Raw genomic sequence first — 18,185 nt, forward strand, 5'->3', positions numbered from 1 at the left:
TACAACCTTCAGTACGGGAACATCAACGCCACGCCAGAGGAGGTGTACCAGGTGGCACGGCTGGCAGGGATCCACGATGCCATCCTTAGGATGCCCCACGGATACGACACTCAGGTCGGCGAGAGGGGACTCAAACTGTCAGGTAGGTCAGACACACTCTGGTCGGGAGAGGGGACTCAAAAATCTACCTGTCTGACTGGTGTAGCTCCTACTGTTACCACTGGGGCTTTCTATATCTACCAGTCTGACTGGTGTAGCTCCTACTGTTACCACTGGGGCTTTCTATATCTACCACTTTGGCTACCTGTTGACTTTTCCATAGCACTTCTACAGAGTCAGTTAGAACAGAGAGAATGACAAACGTCTTCAGTTGCGTTGCTTTCTTTGTGACCTGACCTGGCTCTAGATATGTGTATGCTTCCTGTCCTGTCTCTGTTGCCGTGTGTATCAAGACTGCTTTATTTGCTTCCTGTTATGTCTCTGTTGCCGTGTGTGCCAATAATGCTTTATTTACTTCCTTTTCTGTCTCTGTTGCCATGTGTGTCAAGACTGCATTATTTACTTCCGGTTCTGTCTCTGTTGCTGTGTGTGTCAGGACTGCATCATTGACTTGCTGTGTGTGTTTCAGGTGGGGAGAAGCAGCGTGTGGACATAGCCAGGGCCATACTGAAGAACCCTCCTATCCTGCTGTATGATGAAGCTACGTCCTCACTGGACTCTATCATTGAGGAGGTAACCCCCACACAATACAGAATCACCTGTTGTCTCTTCTGCAGCTCAATTTACCAACCAATCAATCAGCTCAGTAGATGTTAGGGGATAGAGTACACTGTGCCCTGAACTTGGAGAGAATAGGCCACGTCATATTATACGTTTCTTACTGAATTACATTTAGATGTGTATTGCTTTCTTATTGTGAAGCTTTTTATAAGGGCCTATGTAAATATCATCAGGAGCACACAGGGGTGTGCAGGAGGGGTGATGATGACTGGAGATATTTATGGCTGTTGTTGTGTTGACTTAGTTGTTTTAATAGCATTTCTCAGAGAAACCGGGTCCATATATATCCTGTCTGTCATATTGGCATCGGTGTGCTCCTAGAACATTCTAGAACTATTTCTAATACTTGATGTTCCTGTGTTGTTTCTATAGTGTTCTAGAACTATTTCTAATACTGATGTTCCTGTGTTCCATAATAATGGCGCCGTAGGGGATGGCTGCCATTTTACGGGCTCCAAACTAGTGATGCACCGATATGACATTTTTGGCCGATATCGATAATTTCCTTGCCAAAAAAAAAACGATACCGATAACCGATATATAACATTTTTGCGGCCTTTCTAACTTCTAGTACTGTTAAATAGTTAACACACACACGGACGCAGTGGTCTAAGGCACTGCATCTCAGTGCAAGAGGCGTCACTACAGTCCCTGGTTCGAATCCAGGCTGTATCACAACTGGCCGTGATTGGGAGGCACATTTGGCCCAGCGTCGTCCGGGCCGTCATTGTAAATAAGAATTTGTTCTTAACTGACATGCCTAGTTAACCTATCTAGGGGAGGTGGGACGAAATCGTCCCACACTATTCAACAGCCAGTGACAAATCAGAGCGCCAAATTTAAAACCACAAAATGTCATAATTCAAAGTTCTCAAACATAGGACTATTTTACACCATTTTATAGATATACTTCTCCTGAATCGAACCACGTTGTCCGATTTCCAAAAGGCTTTACAGAGAAAGCAAAACATTAGATTATGTTAGGAGAGTACATAGACACAAAAAACCACACAGCCAATACCAAGCAACTAGCATGCATCACAAATACCCAAAACACAGCTAAATGACACTCCTAGGACATTATGTTACACAATACATGCATGTTTTGTTCAATCAAGTTCATATTTATATCAAAAACCAGCTTTTTACATTAGCATGTGATGTTCAGAACTAGCATACACACCGAAAACTTCCAGTGAATTTACTAAATTACTCACGATAAACATTGACAAAATACATAACAATTATTTTAAGAATTATAGATACAGAACTCCTTTATGCAATCGCTATGTCCGATTTTAAAATAGCTTTCGGCGAAAGCACATTTTGCAATATTCTGAGTACATAGCTCAGCCATCACGGCTAGCTAATTTGACACCCACAAACTGTTTGAATGGTGTCTGTGAGTATAACAGAACCCATTTGGCAGGCCAAAACCTGAGAAGATTCCTTACAGGAAGTGCGCTCTCTGCAAAATGTGCTTTCACCGAAGAGCTATTTTAAAATCGGACACCTTGATTGCATAAAGGAAGCCAAGATGGCTGCTAGAGAAATAGTGTATGCTGAAAACCAAGATGGCTGCTGGATAAATAGTGTAGGCTGAAAACCAAGATGGCTGCTGGATAAATAGTGTAGGCTGAAAACCAAGATGGCTGCTAGATAAATAGTGTATGCTGAAAACCAAGATGGCTGCTAGATAAATAGTGTATGCTGAAAACCAAGATGGCTGCTGGAAAATAGTGTATGCTGAAAACCAAGATGGCTGCTGGATAAATAGTGTAGGCTGAAAACCAAGATGGCTGCTAGATAAATAGTGTATGCTGAAAACCAAGATGGCTGCTGGATAAATAGTGTAGGCTGAAAACCAAGATGGCTGCTGGATAAATAGTGTAGGCTGAAAACAAAGATGGCAGCTAGTTAAATTGTGTAGGCTGAATACCAAGATGGCTGCTAGATAAATAGTGTAGGCTGAAAACCAAGATGGCTGCTAGATAAATAGTGTAGGATGAAAACCAAGATGGCTGCTAGATAAATAGTGTTGGCTGAAAACCAAGATGGCTGCTAGATAAATAGTGTAGGCTGAAAACCAAGATGGCTGCTAGATAAATAGTGTAGGCTGAAAACAAAGATGGCTGCTAGATAAATAGTGTAGGCTGAAAACCAAGATGGCTGCTAGATAAATAGTGTTGGCTGAAAACCAAGATGGCTGCTAGATAAATAGTGTAGGCTGAAAACCAAGATGGCTGCTAGATAAATAGTGTAGGCTGAAAACAAAGATGGCTGCTAGATAAATAGTGTTGGCTGAAAACCAAGATGGCTGCTAGATAAATAGAGTAGGCTGAAAACCAAGATGGCTGCTAGATAAATAGTGTAGGCTGAAAACCAAGATGGCTGCTAGATAAATAGAGTAGGCTGAAAACCAAGATGTCTGCTAGATAAATAGAGTAGGCTGAAAACCAAGATGGCTGCTAGAGAAATAGGCTGAAAAATAAGATGGCTGCTAGATAAATAGAGTAGGCTGAAAACCAAGATGGCTGCTAGATAAATAGTGTAGGCTGAAAGCCAAGATGGCTGCTAGATAAATAGTGTAGGCTGAAAACCAAGATGGCTGCTGGATAAATAGTGTAGGCTGAAAACAAAGATGGCAGCTAGTTAAATTGTGTAGGCTGAATACCAAGATGGCTGCTAGATAAATAGTGTAGGCTGAAAACCAAGATGGCTGCTAGATAAATAGTGTAGGCTGAAAACAAAGATGGCTGCTAGATAAATAGTGTTGGCTGAAAACCAAGATGGCTGCTAGATAAATAGAGTAGGCTGAAAACCAAGATGGCTGCTAGATAAATAGTGTAGGCTGAAAACCAAGATGGCTGCTGGATAAATAGTGTAGGCTGAAAACAAAGATGGCAGCTAGTTAAATTGTGTAGGCTGAAAACCAAGATGTCTGCTAGATAAATAGAGTAGGCTGAAAACCAAGATGGCTGCTAGATAAATTGTGTAGGCTGAAAACCAAGATGGCTGCTAGAGAAATAGGCTGAAAAATAAGATGGCTGCTAGATAAATAGAGTAGGCTGAAAACCAAGATGGCTGCTAGATAAATAGTGTAGGCTGAAAGCCAAGATGGCTGCTAGATAAATAGTGTAGGCTGAAAACCAAGAAGGCTGCTGGATAAATAGTGTAGGCTGAAAACCAAGATGGCTGCTGGATAAATAGTGTAGGCTGAAAACAAAGATGGCAGCTAGTTAAATTGTGTAGGCTGAATACCAAGATGGCTGCTAGATAAATAGTGTAGGCTGAAAACCAAGATGGCTGCTGGATAAATAGTGTAGGCTGAAAACAAAGATGGCAGCTAGTTAAACTGTGTAGGCTGAATACCAAGATGGCTGCTAGATAAATAGTGTAGGCTGAAAACCAAGATGGCTGCTAGATAAATAGTGTAGGCTGAAAACCAAGATGTCTGCTAGATAAATAGAGTAGGCTGAAAACCAAGATGGCTGCTAGATAAATTGTGTAGGCTGAAAACCAAGATGGCTGCTAGAGAAATAGGCTGAAAAATAAGATGGCTGCTAGATAAATAGAGTAGGCTGAAAACCAAGATGGCTGCTAGATAAATAGTGTAGGCTGAAAGCCAAGATGGCTGCTAGATAAATAGTGTAGGCTGAAAACCAAGATGGCTGCTGGATAAATAGTGTAGGCTGAAAACCAAGATGGCTGCTGGATAAATAGTGTAGGCTGAAAACAAAGATGGCAGCTAGTTAAATTGTGTAGGCTGAATACCAAGATGGCTGCTAGATAAATAGTGTAGGCTGAAAACCAAGATGGCTGCTGGATAAATAGTGTAGGCTGAAAACAAAGATGGCAGCTAGTTAAATTGTGTAGGCTGAATACCAAGATGGCTGCTAGATAAATAGTGTAGGCTGAAAACCAAGATGGCTGCTAGATAAATAGTGTAGGCTGAAAACAAAGATGGCTGCTAGATAAATAGTGTTGGCTGAAAACCAAGATGGCTGCTAGATAAATAGAGTAGGCTGAAAACCAAGATGGCTGCTAGATAAATAGTGTAGGCTGAAAACCAAGATGTCTGCTAGATAAATAGAGTAGGCTGAAAACCAAGATGGCTGCTAGATAAATTGTGTAGGCTGAAAACCAAGATGGCTGCTAGAGAAATAGGCTGAAAAATAAGATGGCTGCTGGATAAATAGAGTAGGCTGAAAACCAAGATGGCTGCTAGATAAATAGTGTAGGCTGAAAGCCAAGATGGCTGCTAGATAAATAGTGTAGGCTGAAAACCAAGATGGCTGCTAGATAAATAGAGTAGGCTGAAAACCAAGATGGCTGCTAGATAAATAGTGTAGGCTGAAAACCAAGATGGCTGCTAGATAAATAGTGTAGGCTGAAAACCAAGATGGCTGCTAGATAAATAGTGTTGGCTGAAAACCAAGATGGCTGCTAGATAAATAGAGTAGGCTGAAAACCAAGATGGCTGCTAGATAAATAGTGTAGGCTGAAAACCAAGATGTCTGCTAGATAAATAGAGTAGGCTGAAAACCAAGATGGCTGCTAGATAAATTGTGTAGGCTGAAAACCAAGATGGCTGCTAGAGAAATAGGCTGAAAAATAAGATGGCTGCTGGATAAATAGAGTAGGCTGAAAACCAAGATGGCTGCTAGATAAATAGTGTAGGCTGAAAGCCAAGATGGCTGCTAGATAAATAGTGTAGGCTGAAAACCAAGATGGCTGCTAGATAAATAGTGTAGGCTGAAAACCAAGATGGCTGCTAGATAAATAGTGTAGGCTGAAAACCAAGATGGCTGCTAGATAAATAGTGTAGGCTGAAAACCAAGATGGCTGCTAGATAAATAGTGTAGGCTGAAAACCAAGATGGCTGCTAGATAAATAGAGTAGGCTGAAAACCAAGATGGCTGCTAGAGAAATAGGCTGAAAAATAAGATGGCTGCTAGATAAATAGAGTAGGCTGAAAACCAAGATGGCTGCTAGATAAATAGTGTAGGCTGAAAACCAAGATGGCTGCTAGATAAATAGTGTAGGCTGAAAACCAAGATGGCTGCTAGATAAATAGAGTAGGCTGAAAACCAAGATGGCTGCTAGATAAATTGTGTAGGCTGAAAACCAAGATGGCTGCTAGAGAAATAGGCTGAAAAATAAGATGGCTGCTAGATAAATAGTGTAGGCTGAAAACCAAGATGGCTGCTAGATAAATAGTGTAGGCTGAAAACCAAGATGGCTGCTAGATAAATAGAGTAGGCTGAAAACCAAGATGGCTGCTAGATAAATAGGTAGGCTGAAAACCAAGATGGCTGCTAGATAAATAGTGTAGGCTGAAAACCAAGATGGCTGCTAGATAAATAGTGTAGGCTGAAAACCAAGATGGCTGCTAGATAAATAGTGTTGGCTGAAAACCAAGATGGCTGCTAGATAAATAGAGTAGGCTGAAAACCAAGATGGCTGCTAGATAAATAGTGTAGGCTGAAAGCCAAGATGGCTGCTAGATAAATAGTGTAGGCTGAAAACCAAGATGGCTGCTGGATAAATAGTGTAGGCTGAAAATAAAGAAGGCAGCTAGTTAAATTGTGTAGGCTGAATACCAAGATGGCTGCTAGATAAATAGTGTAGGCTAAAAACCAAGATGGCTGCTAGATAAATAGTGTAGGCTGAAAACCAAGATGGCTGCTAGATAAATAGTGTAGGCTGAAAACCAAGATGGCTGCTAGATAAATAGTGTAGGCTGAAAACCAAGATGGCTGCTAGATAAATAGTGTAGTCTGAAAACAAAGATGGCTGCTAGATAAATAGTGTTGGCTGAAAACCAAGATGGCTGCTAGATAAATAGAGTAGGCTGAAAACCAAGATGGCTGCTAGATAAATAGTGTAGGCTGAAAACCAAGATGGCTGCTAGATAAATAGAGTAGGCTGAAAACCAAGATGTCTGCTAGATAAATAGAGTAGGCTGAAAACCAAGATGGCTGCTAGATAAATTGTGTAGGCTGAAAACCAAGATGGCTGCTAGAGAAATAGGCTGAAAAATAAGATGGCTGCTAGATAAATAGAGTAGGCTGAAAACCAAGATGGCTGCTAGATAAATAGTGTAGGCTGAAAGCCAAGATGGCTGCTAGATAAATAGTGTAGGCTGAAAACCAAGATGTCTGCTAGATAAATAGAGTAGGCTGAAAACCAAGATGGCTGCTAGATAAATTGTGTAGGCTGAAAACCAAGATGGCTGCTAGAGAAATAGGCTGAAAAATAAGATGGCTGCTGGATAAATAGAGTAGGCTGAAAACCAAGATGGCTGCTAGATAAATAGTGTAGGCTGAAAGCCAAGATGGCTGCTAGATAAATAGTGTAGGCTGAAAACCAAGATGGCTGCTAGATAAATAGAGTAGGCTGAAAACCAAGATGGCTGCTAGATAAATAGTGTAGGCTGAAAACCAAGATGGCTGCTAGATAAATAGTGTAGGCTGAAAACCAAGATGGCTGCTAGAGAAATACGCTGAAAAATAAGATGGCTGCTAGATAAATAGAGTAGGCTGAAAACCAAGATGGCTGCTAGATAAATAGTGTAGGCTGAAAACCAAGATGTCTGCTAGATAAATAGAGTAGGCTGAAAACCAAGATGGCTGCTAGATAAATAGAGTAGGCTGAAAACCAAGATGGCTGCTAGATAAATAGTGTAGGCTGAAAACCAAGATGGCTGCTAGATAAATAGTGTAGGCTGAAAACCAAGATGGCTGCTAGATAAATAGTGTTGGCTGAAAACCAAGATGGCTGCTAGATAAATAGAGTAGGCTGAAAACCAAGATGGCTGCTAGATAAATAGTGTAGGCTGAAAACCAAGATGTCTGCTAGATAAATAGAGTAGGCTGAAAACCAAGATGGCTGCTAGATAAATTGTGTAGGCTGAAAACCAAGATGGCTGCTAGAGAAATAGGCTGAAAAATAAGATGGCTGCTAGATAAATAGAGTAGGCTGAAAACCAAGATGGCTGCTAGATAAATAGTGTAGGCTGAAAGCCAAGATGGCTGCTAGATAAATAGTGTAGGCTGAAAACCAAGATGGCTGCTGGATAAATAGTGTAGGCTGAAAACCAAGATGGCTGCTGGATAAATAGTGTAGGCTGAAAACAAAGATGGCAGCTAGTTAAATTGTGTAGGCTGAATACCAAGATGGCTGCTAGATAAATAGTGTAGGCTGAAAACCAAGATGGCTGCTAGATAAATAGTGTAGGCTGAAAACCAAGATGGCTGCTAGATAAATAGTGTAGGCTGAAAACCAAGATGTCTGCTAGATAAATAGAGTAGGCTGAAAAACAAGATGGCTGCTAGAGAAATAGGCTGAAAAATAAGATGGCTGCTAGATAAATAGAGTAGGCTGAAAACCAAGATGGCTGCTAGATAAATAGTGTAGGCTGAAAGCCAAGATGGCTGCTAGATAAATAGTGTAGGCTGAAAACCAAGATGGCTGCTAGATAAATAGTGTAGGCTGAAAACCAAGATGGCTGCTAGATAAATAGTGTAGGCTGAAAACCAAGATGGCTGCTAGATAAATAGTGTAGGCTGAAAACCAAGATGGCTGCTAGATAAATAGAGTAGGCTGAAAACCAAGATGTCTGCTAGATAAATAGAGTAGGCTGAAAACCAAGATGGCTGCTAGATAAATTGTGTAGGCTGAAAACCAAGATGGCTGCTAGAGAAATAGGCTGAAAAATAAGATGGCTGCTAGATAAATAGAGTAGGCTGAAAACCAAGATGGCTGCTAGATAAATAGTGTAGGCTGAAAGCCAAGATGGCTGCTAGATAAATAGTGTAGGCTGAAAACCAAGATGGCTGCTGGATAAATAGTGTAGGCTGAAAACAAAGATGGCAGCTAGTTAAATTGTGTAGGCTGAATACCAAGATGGCTGCTAGATAAATAGTGTAGGCTAAAAACCAAGATGGCTGCTAGATAAATAGTGTAGGCTGAAAACCAAGATGGCTGCTAGATAAATAGTGTAGGCTGAAAACCAAGATGGCTGCTAGATAAATAGTGTAGGCTGAAAACCAAGATGGCTGCTAGATAAATAGTGTAGGCTGAAAACCAAGATGGCTGCTAGATAAATAGTGTAGGCTGAAAACCAAGATGGCTGCTAGATAAATAGAGTAGGCTGAAAACCAAGATGTCTGCTAGATAAATAGAGTAGGCTGAAAACCAAGATGGCTGCTAGATAAATTGTGTAGGCTGAAAACCAAGATGGCTGCTAGAGAAATAGGCTGAAAAATAAGATGGCTGCTAGATAAATAGAGTAGGCTGAAAACCAAGATGGCTGCTAGATAAATAGTGTAGGCTGAAAGCCAAGATGGCTGCTAGATAAATAGTGTAGGCTGAAAACCAAGATGGCTGCTGGATAAATAGTGTAGGCTGAAAACCAAGATGGCTGCTGGATAAATAGTGTAGGCTGAAAACAAAGATGGCAGCTAGTTAAATTGTGTAGGCTGAATACCAAGATGGCTGCTAGATAAATAGTGTAGGCTGAAAACCAAGATGGCTGCTAGATAAATAGTGTAGGCTGAAAACCAAGATGGCTGCTAGATAAATAGTGTTGGCTGAAAACCAAGATGGCTGCTAGATAAATAGTGTAGGCTGAAAACCAAGATGGCTGCTAGATAAATAGTGTAGGCTGAAAACCAAGATGGCTGCTGGATAAATAGTGTAGGCTGAAAACAAAGATGGCAGCTAGTTAAATTGTGTAGGCTGAATACCAAGATGGCTGCTAGATAAATAGTGTAGGCTGAAAACCAAGATGGCTGCTAGATAAATAGTGTAGGCTGAAAACAAAGATGGCTGCTAGATAAATAGTGTAGGCTGAAAACCAAGATGGCTGCTAGATAAATAGAGTAGGCTGAAAACCAAGATGTCTGCTAGATAAATAGAGTAGGCTGAAAACCAAGATGGCTGCTAGATAAATTGTGTAGGCTGAAAACCAAGATGGCTGCTAGAGAAATAGGCTGAAAAATAAGATGGCTGCTAGATAAATAGAGTAGGCTGAAAACCAAGATGGCTGCTAGATAAATAGTGTAGGCTGAAAGCCAAGATGGCTGCTAGATAAATAGTGTAGGCTGAAAACCAAGATGTCTGCTAGATAAATAGAGTAGGCTGAAAACCAAGATGGCTGCTAGATAAATTGTGTAGGCTGAAAACCAAGATGGCTGCTAGAGAAATAGGCTGCAAAATAAGATGGCTGCTGGATAAATAGAGTAGGCTGAAAACCAAGATGGCTGCTAGATAAATAGTGTAGGCTGAAAGCCAAGATGGCTGCTAGATAAATAGTGTAGGCTGAAAACCAAGATGGCTGCTAGATAAATAGAGTAGGCTGAAAACCAAGATGGCTGCTAGATAAATAGTGTAGGCTGAAAACCAAGATGGCTGCTAGATAAATAGTGTAGGCTGAAAACCAAGATGGCTGCTAGATAAATAGTGTAGGCTGAAAACCAAGATGGCTGCTAGATAAATAGAGTAGGCTGAAAACCAAGATGGCTGCTAGATAAATAGTGTAGGCTGAAAACCAAGATGGCTGCTAGATAAATAGTGTAGGCTGAAAACCAAGATGGCTGCTAGATAAATAGTGTTGGCTGAAAACCAAGATGGCTGCTAGATAAATAGAGTAGGCTGAAAACCAAGATGGCTGCTAGATAAATAGTGTAGGCTGAAAACCAAGATGTCTGCTAGATAAATAGAGTAGGCTGAAAACCAAGATGGCTGCTAGATAAATTGTGTAGGCTGAAAACCAAGATGGCTGCTAGAGAAATAGGCTGAAAAATAAGATGGCTGCTAGATAAATAGAGTAGGCTGAAAACCAAGATGGCTGCTAGATAAATAGTGTAGGCTGAAAGCCAAGATGGCTGCTAGATAAATAGTGTAGGCTGAAAACCAAGATGGCTGCTGGATAAATAGTGTAGGCTGAAAACCAAGATGGCTGCTGGATAAATAGTGTAGGCTGAAAACAAAGATGGCAGCTAGTTAAATTGTGTAGGCTGAATACCAAGATGGCTGCTAGATAAATAGTGTAGGCTGAAAACCAAGATGGCTGCTAGATAAATAGTGTAGGCTGAAAACCAAGATGGCTGCTAGATAAATAGTGTAGGCTGAAAACCAAGATGGCTGCTAGATAAATAGTGTAGGCTGAAAACCAAGATGGCTGCTAGATAAATAGTGTAGGCTGAAAACCAAGATGGCTGCTAGATAAATAGTGTAGGCTGAAAACCAAGATGGCTGCTAGATAAATAGTGTAGGCTGAAAACCAAGATGGCTGCTAGATAAATAGTGTTGGCTGAAAACCAAGATGGCTGCTAGATAAATAGTGTAGGCTGAAAACCAAGATGGCTGCTAGATAAATAGTGTAGGCTGAAAACCAAGATGGCTGCTAGATAAATAGAGTAGGCTGAAAACCAAGATGTCTGCTAGATAAATAGAGTAGGCTGAAAACCAAGATGGCTGCTAGATAAATTGTGTAGGCTGAAAACCAAGATGGCTGCTAGAGAAATAGGCTGAAAAATAAGATGGCTGCTAGATAAATAGAGTAGGCTGAAAACCAAGATGGCTGCTAGATAAATAGTGTAGGCTGAAAGCCAAGATGGCTGCTAGATAAATAGTGTAGGCTGAAAACCAAGATGGCTGCTGGATAAATAGTGTAGGCTGAAAACAAAGATGGCAGCTAGTTAAATTGTGTAGGCTGAATACCAAGATGGCTGCTAGATAAATAGTGTAGGCTAAAAACCAAGATGGCTGCTAGATAAATAGTGTAGGCTGAAAACCAAGATGGCTGCTAGATAAATAGTGTTGGCTGAAAACCAAGATGGCTGCTAGATAAATAGTGTAGGCTGAAAACCAAGATGGCTGCTAGATAAATAGTGTAGGCTGAAAACCAAGATGGCTGCTAGATAAATAGAGTAGGCTGAAAACCAAGATGGCTGCTAGATAAATAGTGTAGGCTGAAAACCAAGATGGCTGCTAGATAAATAGAGTAGGCTGAAAACCAAGATGTCTGCTAGATAAATAGAGTAGGCTGAAAACCAAGATGGCTGCTAGATAAATTGTGTAGGCTGAAAACCAAGATGGCTGCTAGAGAAATAGGCTGAAAAATAAGATGGCTGCTAGATAAATAGAGTAGGCTGAAAACCAAGATGGCTGCTAGATAAATAGTGTAGGCTGAAAGCCAAGATGGCTGCTAGATAAATAGTGTAGGCTGAAAACCAAGATGTCTGCTAGATAAATAGAGTAGGCTGAAAACCAAGATGGCTGCTAGATAAATTGTGTAGGCTGAAAACCAAGATGGCTGCTAGAGAAATAGGCTGCAAAATAAGATGGCTGCTGGATAAATAGAGTAGGCTGAAAACCAAGATGGCTGCTAGATAAATAGTGTAGGCTGAAAGCCAAGATGGCTGCTAGATAAATAGTGTAGGCTGAAAACCAAGATGGCTGCTAGATAAATAGAGTAGGCTGAAAACCAAGATGGCTGCTAGATAAATAGTGTAGGCTGAAAACCAAGATGGCTGCTAGATAAATAGTGTAGGCTGAAAACCAAGATGGCTGCTAGAGAAATACGCTGAAAAATAAGATGGCTGCTAGATAAATAGAGTAGGCTGAAAACCAAGATGGCTGCTAGATAAATAGTGTAGGCTGAAAACCAAGATGTCTGCTAGATAAATAGAGTAGGCTGAAAACCAAGATGGCTGCTAGATAAATAGAGTAGGCTGAAAACCAAGATGGCTGCTAGATAAATAGTGTAGGCTGAAAACCAAGATGGCTGCTAGATAAATAGTGTAGGCTGAAAACCAAGATGGCTGCTAGATAAATAGTGTTGGCTGAAAACCAAGATGGCTGCTAGATAAATAGAGTAGGCTGAAAACCAAGATGGCTGCTAGATAAATAGTGTAGGCTGAAAACCAAGATGTCTGCTAGATAAATAGAGTAGGCTGAAAACCAAGATGGCTGCTAGATAAATTGTGTAGGCTGAAAACCAAGATGGCTGCTAGAGAAATAGGCTGAAAAATAAGATGGCTGCTAGATAAATAGAGTAGGCTGAAAACCAAGATGGCTGCTAGATAAATAGTGTAGGCTGAAAGCCAAGATGGCTGCTAGATAAATAGTGTAGGCTGAAAACCAAGATGGCTGCTGGATAAATAGTGTAGGCTGAAAACCAAGATGGCTGCTGGATAAATAGTGTAGGCTGAAAACAAAGATGGCAGCTAGTTAAATTGTGTAGGCTGAATACCAAGATGGCTGCTAGATAAATAGTGTAGGCTGAAAACCAAGATGGCTGCTAGATAAATAGTGTAGGATGAAAACCAAGATGGCTGCTAGATAAATAGTGTTGGCTGAAAACCAAGATGGCTGCTAGATAAATAGTGTAGGCTGAAAACCAAGATGGCTGCTAGATAAATAGTGTAGGCTGAAAACAAAGATGGCTGCTAGATAAATAGTGTAGGCTGAAAACCAAGATGGCTGCTTGATAAATAGTGTTGGCTGAAAACCAAGATGGCTGCGAGATAAATAGTGTAGGCTGAAAACCAAGATGGCTGCTAGATAAATAGTGTTGGCTGAAAACCAAGATGGCCGCTAGATAAATAGAGTAGGCTGAAAACCAAGATGGCTGCTAGATAAATAGTGTAGGCTGAAAACCAAGATGGCTGCTAGATAAATAGAGTAGGCTGAAAACCAAGATGTCTGCTAGATAAATAGAGTAGGCTGAAAACCAAGATGGCTGCTAGATAAATTGTCTAGGCTGAAAACCAAGATGGCTGCTAGAGAAATAGGCTGAAAAATAAGATGGCTGCTAGATAAATAGAGTAGGCTGAAAACCAAGATGTCTGCTAGATAAATAGAGTAGGCTGAAAACCAAGATGGCTGCTAGATAAATTGTGTAGGCTGAAAACCAAGATGGCTGCTAGAGAAATAGGCTGAAAAATAAGATGGCTGCTAGATAAATAGAGTAGGCTGAAAACCAAGATGGCTGCTAGATAAATAGTGTAGGCTGAAAGCCAAGATGGCTGCTAGATAAATAGTGTAGGCTGAAAACCAAGATGGCTGCTGGATAAATAGTGTAGGCTGAAAACAAAGATGGCAGCTAGTTAAATTGTGTAGGCTGAATACCAAGATGGCTGCTAGATAAATAGTGTAGGCTAAAAACCAAGATGGCTGCTAGATAAATAGTGTAGGCTGAAAACCAAGATGGCTGCTAGATAAATAGTGTTGGCTGAAAACCAAGATGGCTGCTAGATAAATAGTGTAGGCTGAAAACCAAGATGGCTGCTAGATAAATAGTGTAGGCTGAAAACCAAGATGGCTGCTAGATAAATAGAGTAGGCTGAAAACCAAGATGGCTGCTAGATAAATAGTGTAGGCTGAAAACCAAGATGGCTGCTAGATAAATAGAGTAGGCTGAAAACCAAGATGTCTGCTAGATAAATAGAGTAGGCTGAAAACCAAGATGGCTGCTAGATAAATTGTGTAGGCTGAAAACCAAGATGGCTGCTAGAGAAATAGGCTGAAAAATAAGATGGCTGCTAGATAAATAGAGTAGCCTGAAAACCAAGATGGCTGCTAGATAAATAGTGTAGGCTGAAAGCCAAGATGGCTGCTAGATAAATAGTGTAGGCTGAAAACCAAGATGGCTGCTGGATAAATAGTGTAGGCTGAAAACCAAGATGGCTGCTGGATAAATAGTGTAGGCTGAAAACAAAGATGGCAGCTAGTTAAATTGTGTAGGCTGAATACCAAGATGGCTGCAAGATAAATAGTGTAGGCTGAAAACCAAGATGGCTGCTAGATAAATAGTGTAGGATGAAAACCAAGATGGCTGCTAGATAAATAGTGTTGGCTGAAAACCAAGATGGCTGCTAGATAAATAGTGTAGGCTGAAAACCAAGATGGCTGCTAGATAAATAGTGTAGGCTGAAAACCAAGATGGCTGCTAGATAAATAGTGTAGGCTGAAAACCAAGATGGCTGCTAGATAAATAGAGTAGGCTGAAAACCAAGATGTCTGCTAGATAAATAGAGTAGGCTGAAAACCAAGATGGCTGCTAGATAAATTGTGTAGGCTGAAAACCAAGATGGCTGCTAGAGAAATAGGCTGAAAAATAAGATGGCTGCTAGATAAATAGAGTAGGCTGAAAACCAAGATGTCTGCTAGATAAATAGAGTAGGCTGAAAACCAAGATGGCTGCTAGATAAATTGTGTAGGCTGAAAACCAAGATGGCTGCTAGAGAAATAGGCTGAAAAATAAGATGGCTGCTAGATAAATAGAGTAGGCTGAAAACCAAGATGGCTGCTAGATAAATAGTGTAGGCTGAAAGCCAAGATGGCTGCTAGATAAATAGTGTAGGCTGAAAACCAAGATGGCTGCTGGATAAATAGTGTAGGCTGAAAATAAAGAAGGCAGCTAGTTAAATTGTGTAGGCTGAATACCAAGATGGCTGCTAGATAAATAGTGTAGGCTAAAAACCAAGATGGCTGCTAGATAAATAGTGTAGGCTGAAAACCAAGATGGCTGCTAGATAAATAGTGTTGGCTGAAAACCAAGATGGCTGCTAGATAAATAGTGTAGGCTGAAAACCAAGATGGCTGCTAGATAAATAGTGTAGTCTGAAAACAAAGATGGCTGCTAGATAAATAGTGTTGGCTGAAAACCAAGATGGCTGCTAGATAAATAGAGTAGGCTGAAAACCAAGATGGCTGCTAGATAAATAGTGTAGGCTGAAAACCAAGATGGCTGCTAGATAAATAGTGTAGGCTGAAAACCAAGATGGCTGCTAGATAAATAGAGTAGGCTGAAAACCAAGATGGCTGCTAGATAAATAGTGTAGGCTGAAAACCAAGATGGCTGCTAGAGAAATAGGCTGAAAAATAAGATGGCTGCTAGATAAATAGAGTAGGCTGAAAACCAAGATGTCTGCTAGATAAATAGAGTAGGCTGAAAACCAAGATGGCTGCTAGATAAATTGTGTAGGCTGAAAACCAAGATGGCTGCTAGAGAAATAGGCTGAAAAATAAGATGGCTGCTAGATAAATAGAGTAGGCTGAAAACCAAGATGGCTGCTAGATAAATAGTGTAGGCTGAAAGCCAAGATGGCTGCTAGATAAATAGTGTAGGCTGAAAACCAAGATGGCTGCTGGATAAATAGTGTAGGCTGAAAACAAAGATGGCAGCTAGTTAAATTGTGTAGGCTGAATACCAAGATGGCTGCTAGATAAATAGTGTAGGCTGAAAACCAAGATGGCTGCTAGATAAATAGTGTAGGCTGAAAACCAAGATGGCTGCTAGATAAATAGTGTTGGCTGAAAACCAAGATGGCTGCTAGATAAATAGTGTAGGCTGAAAACCAAGATGGCTGCTAGATAAATAGTGTAGGCTGAAAACCAAGATGGCTGCTAGATAAATAGTGTAGGCTGAAAACCAAGATGGCTGCTAGATAAATAGAGTAGGCTGAAAACCAAGATGTCTGCTAGATAAATAGAGTAGGCTGAAAACCAAGATGGCTGCTAGATAAATTGTGTAGGCTGAAAACCAAGATGGCTGCTAGAGAAATAGGCTGAAAAATAAGATGGCTGCTAGATAAATAGAGTAGGCTGAAAACCAAGATGGCTGCTAGATAAATAGTGTAGGCTGAAAGCCAAGATGGCTGCTAGATAAATAGTGTAGGCTGAAAACCAAGATGGCTGCTGGATAAATAGTGTAGGCTGAAAACAAAGATGGCAGCTAGTTAAATTGTGTAGGCTGAATACCAAGATGGCTGCTAGATAAATAGTGTAGGCTGAAAACCAAGATGGCTGCTAGATAAATAGTGTAGGCTGAAAACCAAGATGGCTGCTAGATAAATAGTGTAGGCTGAAAACCAAGATGGCTGCTAGATAAATAGTGTGGCTGAAAACTAAGATGGCTGCTAGATAAATAGAGTAGGCTGAAAACCAAGATGGCTGCTAGATAAATAGTGTAGGCTGAAAGCCAAGATGGCTGCTAGATAAATAGTGTAGGCTGAAAACCAAGATGGCTGCTGGATAAATAGTGTAGGCTGAAAACAAAGATGGCAGCTAGTTAAATTGTGTAGGCTGAATACCAAGATGGCTGCTAGATAAATAGTGTAGGCTGAAAACCAAGATGGCTGCTAGATAAATAGTGTAGGCTGAAAACCAAGATGGCTGCTAGATAAATAGTGTAGGCTGAAAACCAAGATGGCTGCTAGATAAATAGTGTAGGCTGAAAACCAAGATGGCTGCTAGATAAATAGTGTAGGCTGAAAACAAAGATGGCTGCTAGATAAATAGTGTAGGCTGAAAACCAAGATGGCTGCTAGATAAATAGTGTAGGCTGAAAACCAAGATGGCTGCTAGATAAATAGTGTAGGCTGAAAACCAAGATGGCTGCTAGATAAATAGAGTAGGCTGAAAACCAAGATGTCTGCTAGATAAATAGAGTAGGCTGAAAACCAAGATGGCTGCTAGATAAATTGTGTAGGCTGAAAACCAAGATGGCTGCTAGAGAAATAGGCTGAAAAATAAGATGGCTGCTAGATAAATAGAGTAGGCTGAAAACCAAGATGTCTGCTAGATAAATAGAGTAGGCTGAAAACCAAGATGGCTGCTAGATAAATTGTGTAGGCTGAAAACCAAGATGGCTGCTAGAGAAATAGGCTGAAAAATAAGATGGCTGCTAGATAAATAGAGTAGGCTGAAAACCAAGATGGCTGCTAGATAAATAGTGTAGGCTGAAAGCCAAGATGGCTGCTAGATAAATAGTGTAGGCTGAAAACCAAGATGGCTGCTGGATAAATAGTGTAGGCTGAAAACAAAGATGGCAGCTAGTTAAATTGTGTAGGCTGAATACCAAGATGGCTGCTAGATAAATAGTGTAGGCTAAAAACCAAGATGGCTGCTAGATAAATAGTGTAGGCTGAAAACCAAGATGGCTGCTAGATAAATAGTGTTGGCTGAAAACCAAGATGGCTGCTAGATAAATAGTGTAGGCTGAAAACCAAGATGGCTGCTAGATAAATAGAGTAGGCTGAAAACCAAGATGGCTGCTAGATAAATAGTGTAGGCTGAAAACCAAGATGGCTGCTAGATAAATAGAGTAGGCTGAAAACCAAGATGTCTGCTAGATAAATAGAGTAGGCTGAAAACCAAGATGGCTGCTAGATAAATTGTGTAGGCTGAAAACCAAGATGGCTGCTAGAGAAATAGGCTGAAAAATAAGATGGCTGCTAGATAAATAGAGTAGGCTGAAAACCAAGATGGCTGCTAGATAAATAGTGTAGGCTGAAAGCCAAGATGGCTGCTAGATAAATAGTGTAGGCTGAAAACCAAGATGGCTGCTGGATAAATAGTGTAGGCTGAAAACAAAGATGGCAGCTAGTTAA

At 40.6% G+C, this 18,185-nt stretch overlaps 1 long non-coding RNA gene across 1 annotated transcript in view; it reads left to right on the plus strand.

The window, feature by feature from the left end:
* Positions 1 to 614: 614 nt before the first annotated feature.
* LOC145857981 (uncharacterized) overlaps positions 615 to 18,185 on the plus strand; it is a 209,963-nt gene continuing 192,392 nt past the window's right edge. Inside the window, exon 1 of the long non-coding RNA XR_014378684.1 lies at positions 615 to 732. This is a non-coding gene — a long non-coding RNA (uncharacterized LOC145857981). The remainder of the gene's footprint in view (positions 733 to 18,185) is intronic.

This window comes from Salmo salar, chromosome 09 (genome assembly GCF_965601325.2).
Source record: "Salmo salar chromosome 09, fSalSal1, whole genome shotgun sequence".
In the NCBI taxonomy this organism is placed as follows: Eukaryota; Metazoa; Chordata; class Actinopteri; order Salmoniformes; family Salmonidae; genus Salmo; species Salmo salar.